Raw genomic sequence first — 14,349 nt, 5'->3', positions numbered from 1 at the left:
TTTTACATTTCCATGTTTATATCGTTATACATGGGATACAATCGTGCACCGTAGATAGATTAGAAATGTATCTGTTTACTCTTGTTGTTGGCCATGGTCATACCATTTGTAAAGCATGATAATTTGAAATATCTATATATCTCCTGTATGAAATTTTAAATGTCTTTTGACGAATATTAGCTTGCAGACATGATTATAAGAACCGCTATAGCTACATTGAGGACGCTGATTTTTCAAGCGTATTTTGGCACCTTTGATTTTATATAAAACAAAATTGGTATACCAACAACTCGTATTCACATAATTACTTTCCACTGAAAAATGTGCAATAATATACCATATATGTAGTCAGATAATTTACGATGACACTACATTGACAAGTCTTTGTTATCAATATCAGATTGTCATTGTGTACAGGTGTTACTCAGAGCTTAGTGAAGAAATGTATATTTCATTGCTTATCTGGCTTGGCTGTTAGACGCTTTTGCTCTTTAAAGGAATTAAAACAAAATGTGGGCTTATAAGTTTTAGTAAAGTAGGATATTATCGATGGCGACAAAGTGGGCAAATTAAAACATGATAAAATGTTGGGCTCGTCCGGGATTTGAACCCGGGACCTCTCGCACCCTAAGCGAGAATCATACCCCTAGACCAACGAGCCGTGATGATGAAATGTCTGTTCCGATAACTGTATGAATGTCAAGTTTAAAGATGGATGTCGTACGTTGTAATGATGCATACCTCGCTTTATTTATTATTGTTGTATGCCTTCACCAGGTTACTTTCATGTGTATGATCCAGCGTCGCAAAATCTATGAATGACATTGACTAAATGACGATTGACAAGATAACGTTTATAAAAGAGCTCAAACTGAATTTATTGGTGATCATCGAAGTTACATTTGAATGGTACATGCCCATATTAGATTTTCTTTGATGTTTTCATTGTAACCGCTTCTAAAAAAAGTCTCTGATAGCAATAGCCATTTGTTGTTATTGCAACAAAATTTGTTTCCAGTTTTCTTTGGTATTTTTGTCTTTATCATGTTTTAGTTATTATCAAAGTAGCTGTATTTGTGTTTTAAAGTTGGAATTCCACAGAACTAGGAAATGTACATATAAATGGACAGTATCATATAATTAGTCCATTAAACACTGGATCGCGCTTGTAAAAGGCAATGTTGTCATCGTGTATACTTTGTAATCTCACGTAAACTAAAGATACTAATTGAAAAGATTTGGTGTAGTTACTTTTGGACTTATAAATACAATAACACTTCGTTGTGTTTAGCGCATGAAATTCCGATTGATGACTCGAATGGAAAAAGCCGCTCGTCTAGCAATGAAGGCAAAAGAGTGTTACCTTCATGGAAGCGTGAAACATTGAGTCATTCAGTCAGGTATTCAGAGTGAGCATAACATTATTTCAGCTGGAATTACCATCTTGTAGTTGCAAAAACATTACCTTTACAACTAGAACTGAGGTGGTTGAAGCTTTTGTATTGCTTTCTGTCAAGTGATATTCCCAGAGACATGGTGTCAGTTCCAACAGAAGAGATAACTTTCCGTTGAATGTTGCATAGCTTTTATCTTATATAACAAAACATTCTGCATGCTAATGTGTGTTTGCAGACCTCACCACGTGTTTATGGAATGTTCGCCTGTTTCTCACTCCAATGAAATGAATCTGTTTAATGTTATATTGTTTATAGGCTTTCTGATATAAATATATCATGGATCTCCTATATGTAAATCATAATGACCATATTGTTTTCATCATATATAGCCTTTGGTTAGTTCATATTAGGTCCTTTGATTCATTTGTTTTCTTAAAGTCGACTGTCAAGTAATTGGTATGTGTAATTAATGATTACGCATTATACCTTAAGTAAAATGTCCTCAAATTTCTTTTCCCCGTACAGCGTTACCCCCGAGAGTCGTTTATTGACGTCTTAAGGTATATCCAAATACGCTGTTCGGTTCACCCAATGCTGCACGAGCAAAGTGCTTCAAGTGAGAAGATAAATTACCTTGAATTCTCTAGCCGTGGATTGCACCATGACCAGGGTATTTTTAAAGTCAAGTCACACAGTAATATCATTAAGCAACACATTTTATTTTGGAGCAGGAGTTATCTTAAGCCGTAGAGTGGTCTGAATCTGAAGGTCTGATTCTGGAAGTGTGAATTTGGAGGTTTCACAATGCGCCTGGCTTTTGAGCTCTGATTTTGACTGACGTTGATATCTGGGATGCATAATCTGGGATTCAATGTGCGATTTTGCATAACCTGTGTGCCGCTGTCAGTGGTGAACATGGCTCCGATCAATATAGTCTCCCGTGGTAAAGGACCAAAACTTCAAGACCAACGGGTCTGCAGTGTCTAAGGAGGTTTTTGATGGATTCTCGACAGAATGGGCTTGTCGGGCCATTAGTTTGGACTCAGAACGGTGGGAAATCGGAATGCACTTTTGAAAGACAAAATTGCCAGCGTTTGTATTTTGTTACGATCTCTATGAAAATAAAGAAGCTAATTGAAAAAACTCGATGTGTTTCCTCTTGGACTTTGAAATACAATGCTATTTTGTTTGGATTACCGCATGGAATTTCGAGAGATGACTCGCAAGAAAAGCTCAGCTCGTCTTGTAATGAAAGCAAAAGAAAGTAACCTTTATGGAAACGTGAGTCACTCTCTCGGGCAGAGTAAATAAACATAGTTTGGCTAGAATTACCCTTGGAGTAGTTGCAAAAAGATTACTTAATAAACTGTAATTTAGGTGACTGAAGCATGTTCATTACTTTCTGTCGATACAACGTCCTAGAGGTCTGGTTTCATTTGGAAAAGAAGAGATTATCTATTTAATTATCTATTAACATTCATAGTCCCTTTTTACAGTTGTTTATTAAATCATGCATGACACAAAATTGTTCATCGTAGATAGATTAGGAATGAACTCGTTTTGTATACATTAAATCAGTTATCATCTTGTCTGTGTACTTTTGATGTTGACCATGGTCATTTCATCTGTAAAGTGAATATAGTTTTAAAGATCTTTTTGCTTGTAGGATTGTTTAAGCTATCTTGTATATCTACACTGAGGACGCTAAGTTTTCAAGCGTATGTTGTCAACCTTGTTCTTATAGATAAGTGGAATAACACCAACTCAGTCACATGATTCTTTGTACTTAAAAGTGTGAAGCAAAATCGCATACGTTGTCACATAATTTACGATGCCGTTTCATAGTCAATTAGGGAAGGACATGTATGTAATGATTATACATCTCTCCTCAATCTGTCATTGTGCACAGGTACTGACTAGAGCTTAGTGTAGAAATGTATGTTTCATTAGATATATTTAATTCATGCAGAGACTGGCTTAGCTGTTAGATGTTTGTGCTCTTTGAAGCAATTAAACAGATAGTGAGTTTAGAAATTTAAAGTGAAGAAAAATTCAGCATTATTGTATCGATCACCACAAATTGGGCAACATAATACATGATAAACTGTTGCGCTCGTTCGGGACCTCTCGCACTGGCTGGACAAAAATACTTGTAAAAGAATTGATAAATAGAATAAACAAGTCAAATGGTTATTGCGTATTGTTTCAATGCCTTACCTGTATATTGTACTTCAAAGTCTGCAGAATTTTCACGCATCTATACTATGACGTAACTTTCTATCCACCGGCTTACAGCTACAAATTGTCTTCGCAGTCTAATGTGAAAACAAATTTAACTATATAGTGTCCTGTTCAGTTTTACTTGCTTTAATATTGTGTTCTTGCGAAAGTGACCACAATCTAGCCGTATACTAATACCTTGAATTATTTGTTTTAAAAATGTAGTTCTTTTAATTTTGTCTAACAGTCTTAAAGTTATCAAAAACAACGAATAAGAGATCAATTAAGTTGAAGGCTTTAATCGAAGTTTCTTTGATGTTTTCATATCAACGGCTTATAATAGAATCCCTAATAGCAGTACACATTTTATTATTGTAACAAGTTTCTTTATCGTGTTGGACCGCTCCGGCGGCCTAGTGGTTTGAGCGTCCGTCTCGGATGCGGGAGGTGGCGCTTTCGATTCACGGGCGAGTCGTAGAAAAGACATAAAAATGGTATTAACAGCTGCCTCGCAAATAGTCCGATAAATCAACACCACAAATCTGTGTTGATACTGATGGACGATGTTGTGGTATCAACCCCTCATCCGAAAATCAGTATAATCACGGGGGAAAGACTGATTTATCGGCATACCTTGCTAGTCGCTCAGCATTAAGAGGTTCGTTATAGGACTGGTTGGCCTTGTGTCAGGATAATGTGACTGAGTGGGACATCATGCTACATGTCTGTGTCATGATGCCCCGGTGCTAGACATCACTGCAGACATCGTAGCGATATGACTGAAAAATTGTTAAAGCTACGTTAAAAATTCAAATCACACACACACACACACACACACACACACACACACATATATATATATATATATATATATATATATATATATATATATATATATATATATATATATATATATATATATATATATATATATATATATATATATATATATATAGTTAAGTATATATCAGGACTGATGATCCCCTGTTACATTCTCTTGTTTATAGCATCATACAATATATAAAATCATGCATCGTGGATACATTGATATGAACTCGTTCTCGTTTTGTAATGCTCTATCATTTATCACATTGTGTACTCTTTATGTTGGTCACATTCATGTCATATGTAAAGTCTGATACGATTGAAACGGGTATTTGTCTCGTATATAGTGTTTAATGTCTTTTGAAGAATGTTTGCTAACATCGAAACAAAGTGGACGAAGTATAAACATGATAAAAAAATTTGGGCTCGTCCGGGATTTGAACCCGGGACCTCTCGCACCCTAAGCGAGAATCATACCCCTAGACCAACGAGCCGTGTTGCAACAGAGTATGTATGGCAGATCCATGTGAAGTTTAATGATGTAGGTTGTAGAGTATAATGCAGCATTTCTCCATCTTTATATCATTGCTGTATGCCTGCACCAAGTTACTTTCATGTTTTATGATACAGCGTTTTAAAATCCATAAATGAGGTTGGGTAATGACGACTGACAAGATAACACTTGTGAAATGTGCTAAAACTGAACTTATCAGATGTATAACAAAGGACATTTTGTAACAGTACTTAAAGATTAAATTGCATCAAAATACTGAAACAGACTTTTGAAACATTGATAAACAGAATATATAAATCAAATGATAAATCTGAACATATTCAATGCATTACATGTATACTGTATTTCACGATGAGCAGAATTATGTCACGCATTCTTTGTATTTTGTTTCCATCCTTCGGCTTACAGCAACAAATAGTCTTTGCAATTTAATGCGAAGTGAAATTTAGTTAGGGTGGATACTGGTCAATGATACATTACTTCAATGTTATGAATTTTTTAGGCATATCGCTACGATGTCTGAAAACCGTTATTCGATAACAACAAAATATACTACAACTTTTTTAAGCGCGATAAGAGAAACAGAAAGATCTGCATCCAATTGTTTTTGTGTGTTCCAGATTGTTGAAATTTCTGTTAAGTTTTGGGAACACTCATTGAAGAATATAGGTGTTTCAACGACTATGTAGTAATTGGTGTTGAAAGGTAATATTACTCGACTGATTAATGTGATGTATTATCTCATCGAAACAATGTAACAAATTGTTCAATTTCTACTTTCTTTGATATTATTTAATCTGAATATCATCATTTAGATATGACGTTATTAGATGAAAGATACATACTATTGATTATCGCATTGGTCATTGCTGTTATCACTTGTCTAGACTTACACGTGACATGCGCAAGCTAATCTGATTATCTATATTACAATTCTGACAGCTATAGAAAATGGACAGCTTTAGAACTAAAACCGCCATACATGGGATAAAATCGTGCGTCACACAGAGATAAGAAATCAGTACCTTCTCGTTTTATAGCTGTTATACCAATCATCATTTCTATGTGTGTTCTTGATGATGGCCTTGTTCATGTCATCAGTAAAGTACGATGAGATTTAATTTTCAATATATCTTGTGTATATAGTTCTTACTGTCTTTTTTGTAGAATATTTGTTTGCAGGTTTGGTTGTACTATCCTATATATACACAAAGAGGACGCTAATTTTCAAGCGAATATCGTCTCGTTTGCTTTTATAAATAACTGATATAACACCAAGTCACATTCACATAATTCTTTGTATTGAAAATGTGTGGCCAAATATCACATATTCAGTCACAATATTTACGATTCTAATTCGTTGTCATTAGTGCAGGCCAGGTGTCTAATGTTTAGACCTTCCTGTTACTGAATTACATGCTGAACGAGAGTTATGGTACCCAAAGAGATAACTAGTTCCTTCGACCAACGATTTATGCTGTCGAATACACATGTCACTCTTTAGGCACACATTTGTCTTGCACTGATGTTTTTTGTCAATATGTCATTGTACAGAAATGTTAATCAGACCTTTGTGTAGATATATATATTTAGTTACATATATTTATTAGTGCATGTGACCAGGTTTAGCGGTGAGATGTTTTGTGCTATTTGAAGCAATTAAAATGAAGAGTTTAGAAAAAAGTGAAGAAAGATTCGGCATTATAGTATCGATGGAGACAAAGTGGGCGACGTAAAACATAATAAAAAATTGGGCTCGTCCGGGATTCGAACCCGGGACCTCTCGCACCCGAAGCGAGAATCATACCACTAGACCAACGAGCCGTAATGAAAAATTATATCTGTTCCGATAATTGCCTGTTTAATAATGTTGGCCAAACATTTAATGCAGCATACCTCAGTGGATTTTGTCATTACTGTATGGTTTTGCTAGGTTACGGTCATGTTTTATGATACAGCGTGGCAGAATATATAAATGACATTGACAGATGATAAGTGTCAAGAAACCACTTACTAAAAGTCCACAAAATGAACTTATCGCTGATTTCATTACAATTTTTTTGTAATTGCAACACATTTTTTCCTCGTTTTCTTTTGGTATTTTTCTCTTGTCAGGTTTTATTTTTCTGTCAAAATATCAGTATTTGTGTTTTAGAATAGCAGTTTGACACATCTAAAATGCAAATGCATACCAAAGTGTGCTATAATTCTTCTATTAAACACTGGAATGGACTTGGAAAAGAAAGGTTGCCAGCGTTTGTTGTATAACTCTTTGTAGTCCGATATAATAGTTGTATGGTAACACCCACTCGTCTTGAAATAACGGAAAAGAATTTTACTTTCATAGAAACGAAAAAGATTTAGTCATTCTCTCGTATATTCAGAGTAACTAAAAATTAATTCAGCTGGGATTACATTCAAATAATTGCAAAAACATGACCTTTGAAACTAAAATTGAGCTGGTTGAACCTTTCCTTTCTTAATAACATATAATCTATGCTTTGAATATTACACTGCTGTTATATTCAACAAAACATTTTGCATGCTAATATGTGTAAGCAGTCTCTGGGGGTGTGATTGTGGCAGTAGAGCAGATTTCTTGGATGCAGAATCGTAAGACGTTGGATTTTATATAACGTGTGTACAGCTGTCAGTTGTGTTGTTCACGCTGAAAAAGATAGTTATTTTTTCTTGGTGAAAAACTAAAAATTCGGGCATCAGTGGGTATGTAGTGAATAAGGTGGTTCTTGCAGTTTCCCTCGGTAAACTTGAAGTGTCGGGCAATGCATGATGGCTCGTTGATCATCGACAGAGCGAGGGGACTGATACTACTTTGAGGTCGTCAAATGGACTCCACGACTTTTATGTTCCATTTTTTTTTATTGTATCGGTAGCACTATTTGAATGAAAATACAAAATGTTTCCACATATTAAGGATTGTCATCTTCTTTTAAGACGGTGTCTTTTTGCTCCTCAAAATGTGTTCTTGGCTTCTTTTCTGAACGTCAAGAGATTCTCTAGGTACGCTTGGTAAGAGTATGTATCCATGCTGCTGCTGACGAGTTTTGCTATTCGAGTGCAAATTCACTTTCTCGGATCAACGAATGCATTAAATGTTTACGGGACCTACTCCTGCATCACCGCCTGGATTGATTTTGTCCTCTTTAGGAACTTTGACTTGTAAATACAATTGTCTGTTATTCAGAATGATGTAATCGTTGGTCTATTCGTGATTTCAAATTATATAGGGGCAGAGGTAATCGAAGACGACACATGTTGAAATTCTATCCATTGGGATTCTCGAATCGTCATCATAGGTGCCACGACAAACAGATCGAGTTCTTTTTTGGAACATTCAAACATTCGCAAGAATCTCAGTGAAACAATTTGTTAAAAAGCAAATATGTCAAATTATTTTGCTGTGCTTCTTTTCTTTTTCTTTCTTTGAATGTGCTGATGAGGTTTGAAGGGGTTTAGACGTGTTTTTTTGCTTTGTCATTCCTGTGGCATAGAAGAGGAACGAATGCCTTGGCCAGAAGCGTGAAGCAGATTTATAGGGGTCTGTCGATGAGTAAAAAGGTCTGCAGTTTAAAGTTGCACATTATTGCCTTCTCTCACGAAGGCTTATTTGGGACATTGTCGATGATGACATTTTGAGGAGATTCGTTTCCTTGTGTCGAAGCGGCATTTTCAAAGAGTGCACTCTTCGAGTAAACATCGGTTGTAAGATGGAGGATACCGTACAAGAAGCGCAAGTGAGCCTATTTCCGAAGTCATGTACTCGTTGTCGAGCGACTCCTTGGTACGCAGGTTACAGCGGTTACAATTCACTGGACAATCGTTTTCGAAAAAGTAGTTTCACCGTGGCTTTTTCTTTCCTTTCGATAATGGGCTATTTTATCCCACATCTTCTCTTACAACAATGTTGCAACTCTCAAAATACAACTTACTGGCAGGAAGATAATGACGATGTACAAATTTACGGTAAACGTGATACGTGTTTCCACCTTCTTCGTAATCAGCAATGGCAATATCAACTTTGAAAGGAATGACTCAATAACGGAACGGCTGTATTAACCACCGCGTTGTACTCCATTACATCGGAAGGCACGTAGATCAAATTCAATCCTTCGTTCAGTTCCACTAAATCGCTTTAGTGTCCGGTGTTCTTTTAATTCGGCCTCCTTTCTGCGTCTACCAAAAATATCAAACAGACCGGCAGAAAAAGTGATATGCAACGTTTAGGCATCTGAAATATTAATATTTGGACGACAGGTTTTTTATGATTCTCGGAAAGTACATCACGTTTAGTTTTTTCCAGGGCTTGGCCAAACTGATCATTGATAATAGTGGCAATCGTTTCGACAAGATGTTGAACACTAAAGTAATAGCCTGCATGATTTTTTATGGAATAGACGCTCATCTGAGGATTGGCTGCGTCTCGTCTTTTGGATTCAGAAAACGGATAATAATTTTTATCAAAGTGTTCTTGCACTTTTACGTTGAGGATTTCAACGTTAAACTTCGTTTGATTTCCACTGACCTTCAGGATTAGAGTGGGATGAATGATTTCTACCAAAGGTACTTCCCACTGAGCTCTGTAATCCGACTGTATAGCCTGTGATAATTTGGGCGCGAAATAACAAAAGGTGTTGTTGCGAAACACATCCAAAGAACTGTCGCTGGGTAAAGTGAAATAAAATTGGTTATTCGTAAATCGATTGTTATGCTTTTTGAGGAGTCACTCGATGTCAATAGAGAATGAGTTTCCAAATGTTTCAAAAAGGGTTTGATGATACTGTTGTTGTGGTCGTGACTGGCGTTGCCCGCGAGGTTGCCTTTGTTACTGTCTGTTTTATATTTTATGAAGGATTGTGAAGAAGATAACCGATACAACTGCTGAGTAAAGTTGTACACAATCGTTTGTCTCCTGTTGAAAATTCAAATTGGCAATGGCGAATCCGATGACACAATACACCACAAAGATTTGGCAGAAGAAGACGATTTAAGTTTGAGTTTGTTTTGTAGTTCTTGAAGAAAGGAACTCTGAGAAGAAGAGGACGGTTAATTCTTTTATAGTCGACGGCTTGAGAGCGGCAATCCAAGAATCAAACGTTGGTGGATATCCTTTCCAACTTACTTTCACTTCTTCCCATTGTACGTGTTCTTCGACTGCCAATGCTTTCAGTATCACACAAGGTCTATTCCAGGTAAGCCGAATCTTTATACTTCCATTTGTGAAGCGACACACCACAACTGAAACATTTGATTTTATCTCCTTTTCCAAAGTAGACAATTTCAGTTTTGGATAATTGTTTGGTTGTAGATTCATAAAGATATTTGGTCCATTTCCCTCGAAACGTTTTTAATCGAGTTTTATAGCTACAGTAAACAGACAAAGCCACAGACAAACAGTGCATTCTTTTTTGACGGGTGCATTTCGCTGCGATGATGGTGGCATCTTAAGTAGTTGCACATACATTGGTAAGATCTGTATTGTAGTACAGAAATGGCACTATTTGAACGACGTGGACAACTAAAACAGAATACCTGTATGCATCTCTTCCACTATTATAGAAGCAATGTACACGGTAATGAACGACATTCCATTCGAATCCGTACGCGCACGGACTCGCTTTCCAGTCACAGGTTTAACGACTCTATGGTCTTAAATTAAGTGACAAAAAATGCAAAACAATCAACTTTTGTAAAACTTAGCAAACAATTTAACTATCAAAGTTGAAAATGTGAAAGATTCTTACAGTATTATGACGTGATCCTAAACTAATCCTTAAAAATGTCCATGAAAGTCCTAAATGAATGAAATGTCCCTTATAAATTTAAAAACTGGAAATGTACTGGTTCTCCAAGAACCGTGAAGCTGTCAAGATAGCGTTTTGCAGAATTTCTTCAATTAATTTATGACAATCCAAAATAGTATTACTGCCCAAATAAGGAGCATTTTCTATTTCCAGTGAACAGTTCAAGCCTTTTCCCTCCTGAATAATACGTACGGCATAAAATACGAGTGCAGACTTACCACAGGAACACAAGAAAAGTGAATGACTCCAAAATTGGAATCTCTCTCTCTCTCTCTCTCTCTCTCTCTCTCTCTATATATATATATATATATATATATATATATATATATATATATATATATATATATTCGCAATTGACCTCACATATCAAAATACACTAGTCGTTTTACGTCGAATTAGCATATTCATGTTTTCTAGCCCAACCAATGGGAAGTTATTGAATCCTCCTAGACCATCGAAATCCCACCAGCCAACGAAATCCCATCAGTTCCCATCAGCTAACGAAATCGCATCAGCCAACGAAATCCTATCAGCCAACAAATCCTATCAGCCAACGAAATTCTATCAGCCAACGAAATCCTATCAACGAAATCCTATCAGTCAACCTATCAGCCAACGAAATCCTATCAGCCAACGAGAAATTAAGCCAAATCCGCCATTTAAGTCTTATTATTAAGATTATAAATAATAAATGTCAACACATACGTAAGCATCTATAGGTCTTATTATGCTTTTAACATATTCAGGTCACGTAGGCAAGACTAACTAAAGAAAGTATGTACTATAAACCCATTCCTATGTTAAACATATGTACCCCTTTCACAAAGGAAGCTCCTATTGAGGTCAGTTCGAACACTTTTACTATGTCACCCCAAACTGGGATCAGCCACCTATAACACCGTTTGAGGCAATATACCCTGAGGGCATTGAGTTCCCCGGATGTAAACATATGGGGTCCATTTAAGGCGGGATTTCCCACTGAGGCCATATAAAATTTTCTGATGATCAGGTAGCTCATATAACTTCTAACATTGGTCATTTGTACTTGAAAAAGAAGAGATTAGCCTCTTCATTGATTAGGGTTTAAGTAATTGGTGCTTATTAAACAGGATTATTTAGAAAGAAAACAATTGCTATTGACTAGTGTTGGTTTTTCGCTCGCGCGCGCGCGCGCACACCCACCCACACACACAGAGAGAGATTTCAGTTCGTATACTATTGTAACAAAACTGAAAAGCCAGATCTGGCTGGCCCCACAATACAATATTTTGCAAACTTATTTTAAGTGAATTGGTAAAATAGAAAAAGTTTTACAAATATTTTAAAACAGCTACTACATTTTAACTCTCTCGCTTTGTGGAATCTAGTACGCCTAGTGTTGCATGTGTTACACAGACGTGAATCCGTGTACTTAGAAATCTGCATCGATAAATTTTAAACATTTGTCACGAAAACTGAAAAATCCATTCTGTCTAGCCATATTAGAAATCTTTGTAATTTTGGTGCCAGTTAAAAAAAAATTATAAACCATACTTGGGCTTCTTACTAGATTTATTTTTGAGAATGTGTGTGATTTGGATTTTTAACTTTGATTTAACAATTTTTTAGTACTATCGCTTAGATATCTGGGGTGTGGCAGTTTATAGTGATGTCTAGCATCATGCCGCAGACATGTAGCGTCATGTCCCACCTAGTCACATTATCCTGACACCAGCCCAACCAGTCCTAACACTAACCTCTTAATGCTAAGCGCCTAGCGAGGCAGCCGTTAGTACTATTTTTAGGAGTTTTTGGGTATGACCTGGCCGGGTTTCAAACCCGCGACCTGCCGCATCAGAGGCTGACGCTCTAACAACTAGGTCACCGGAGCAGTCTGGATTTATACTTGATGCAATAGACATGTGTATGTATCTAAATGCAAGTCAGTTCGCTATTCCTAAATATTCGTATACATTCCTAATTTATTCTTCTTTCACTCCAGTCGTAAAATCAAACGGATTATAACTGTAATATGGAATGGTCATTTATTTTTTTTAAAAGGGGATAGTAGTGGTAGCTGGATTCTACATTGTTTATAAGCTAGTAATAGGGAGGTAGGGGAAAGGGAGTTCATTTTTATTTGTATACCCCTGTCTTTTATTACATCCTATCCTTGTCATGTGTTGATTAGTAACAACGATTGCAGCTCAATTAGAACGGCATGTGGGTTAGTAATTAACGGCGTATTGGATAGCATGGGTGGAAGGATTGTGCAATGGATAGTAGTTTACTGACCATTGCCCAGTAAGTGTTGTTTCAGCATTGTATTTCCCCTTAGACTCTGTACTTTTCTTTATTCTCTACATAGCCCGCTCCCCAATAGCGACAATGTTGGGTCATAATCCTAAATTGCCTTAATAACCCTTGTTGTGATTCATTCCCTTGATCCCCATGTTCCCCAAAAGAGTCACAACTGGGTCATTTTTCCGTTATATATCAACATGTTTGCAGAAAACGACACTACTGGGTCGTAGTTCTAATTTTTAACGGATCCCAAAGTTGCAGTTTTGTGCCACAAGTGACATCTCCATTTTTAAATTCCCGTTAGGGGACAATGTAATATCTCCATGTTGAATTCTCGTTAGAGGCTAGATAGACCTGAAATGTTACATTTCTAGCCAAACAGACACATCATGTTATACCCACGGACATTTATACCATATGAATTCCCCGTATGCCCTATAACCCACAATCTCTATTTGAGATAGGATATAAGATTCCCGTTAGAGGCTCAAGTGCCATATCTTACCCCATACGGAAATAACACAATGGTAATATTAAAAACAATGTACATCACTGATCCTGTAAATGCTGAAATTACGTTTTACGAGCTAATTCAGAAATTATGAGCAGGTAGTTGCAGTCTGGCATACTAGAAACAGGAAAGAGAAAGTAAAGATAACAGTGCTGTCATAATGATAAGAAACCCAAAGCAAACACTGGCCTGTGTGAATCCGAGCAGCTATTCCACACACAATCCAGACACTGGCGAAATCTTTCGCAAAAAGTACATTTCAACATTAGAATAAAAGAGTTAGTTATTTTTCATTAATCGAACATCTTGTGTTGGATTATGTGCTGAATGATAGCATTAGTCTTAACGATAGCAAGATTTTCAAGTGGCTGCAATGGCCGCCATACTGAATGTCAGATCGGCACCAATTTCACTTAGGACCAACTGGGCATCATAAGGATTATTTTGTACTAAAAACTTCATGCTGACATGATCCTCTATCCAGCAATAGTAGCGATAACAAGATTTTCAACTCTTCCAACATAGATGTCATATTTGATGTCAGGAACGACACCATTTTCACGCAGTAGCAATTTGACATTGGAACAAATGCGTGTACACTTTCATGAGCTTTAAAATGAAAAATTCTAAATACGAAATGGGTCAGCATTTTTTCATACGTCTAAGAAATTTCATACAGACATCTTAAAGCGTGCATGTTTTGTAGTAAAAATAAAAGGAAATAAATGAAGGAAAGGGCAGATCATTTGGAAAAGTATTAAAAGTACCAAACTTAAA

The 14,349-nt window shown here is 36.4% G+C and overlaps 3 non-coding genes across 3 annotated transcripts; all 3 read right to left on the bottom strand.

Moving 5' to 3' along the window:
* Positions 1-589: 589 nt before the first annotated feature.
* Positions 590-661, bottom strand: Trnap-agg (transfer RNA proline (anticodon AGG)). Its single transcript has one exon. It is a non-coding gene; the product is annotated as a tRNA-Pro (tRNA).
* A 4,203-nt stretch (positions 662-4,864) lies between these two features.
* Positions 4,865-4,936, bottom strand: Trnap-agg (transfer RNA proline (anticodon AGG)). The gene has a single exon. It is a non-coding gene; the product is annotated as a tRNA-Pro (tRNA).
* Positions 4,937-6,708: 1,772 nt separating this feature from the next.
* On the bottom strand, positions 6,709-6,780 carry Trnap-cgg (transfer RNA proline (anticodon CGG)). The gene has a single exon. It is a non-coding gene; the product is annotated as a tRNA-Pro (tRNA).
* Positions 6,781-14,349: the final 7,569 nt, after the last annotated feature.

This window comes from Sinohyriopsis cumingii, chromosome 18, assembly GCF_028554795.1.
Source record: "Sinohyriopsis cumingii isolate HCF-2022 chromosome 18, ASM2855479v2, whole genome shotgun sequence".
Taxonomy (NCBI): domain Eukaryota; kingdom Metazoa; phylum Mollusca; class Bivalvia; order Unionida; family Unionidae; genus Sinohyriopsis; species Sinohyriopsis cumingii.
This window is presented reverse-complemented; position numbering and strand designations above follow the sequence as displayed.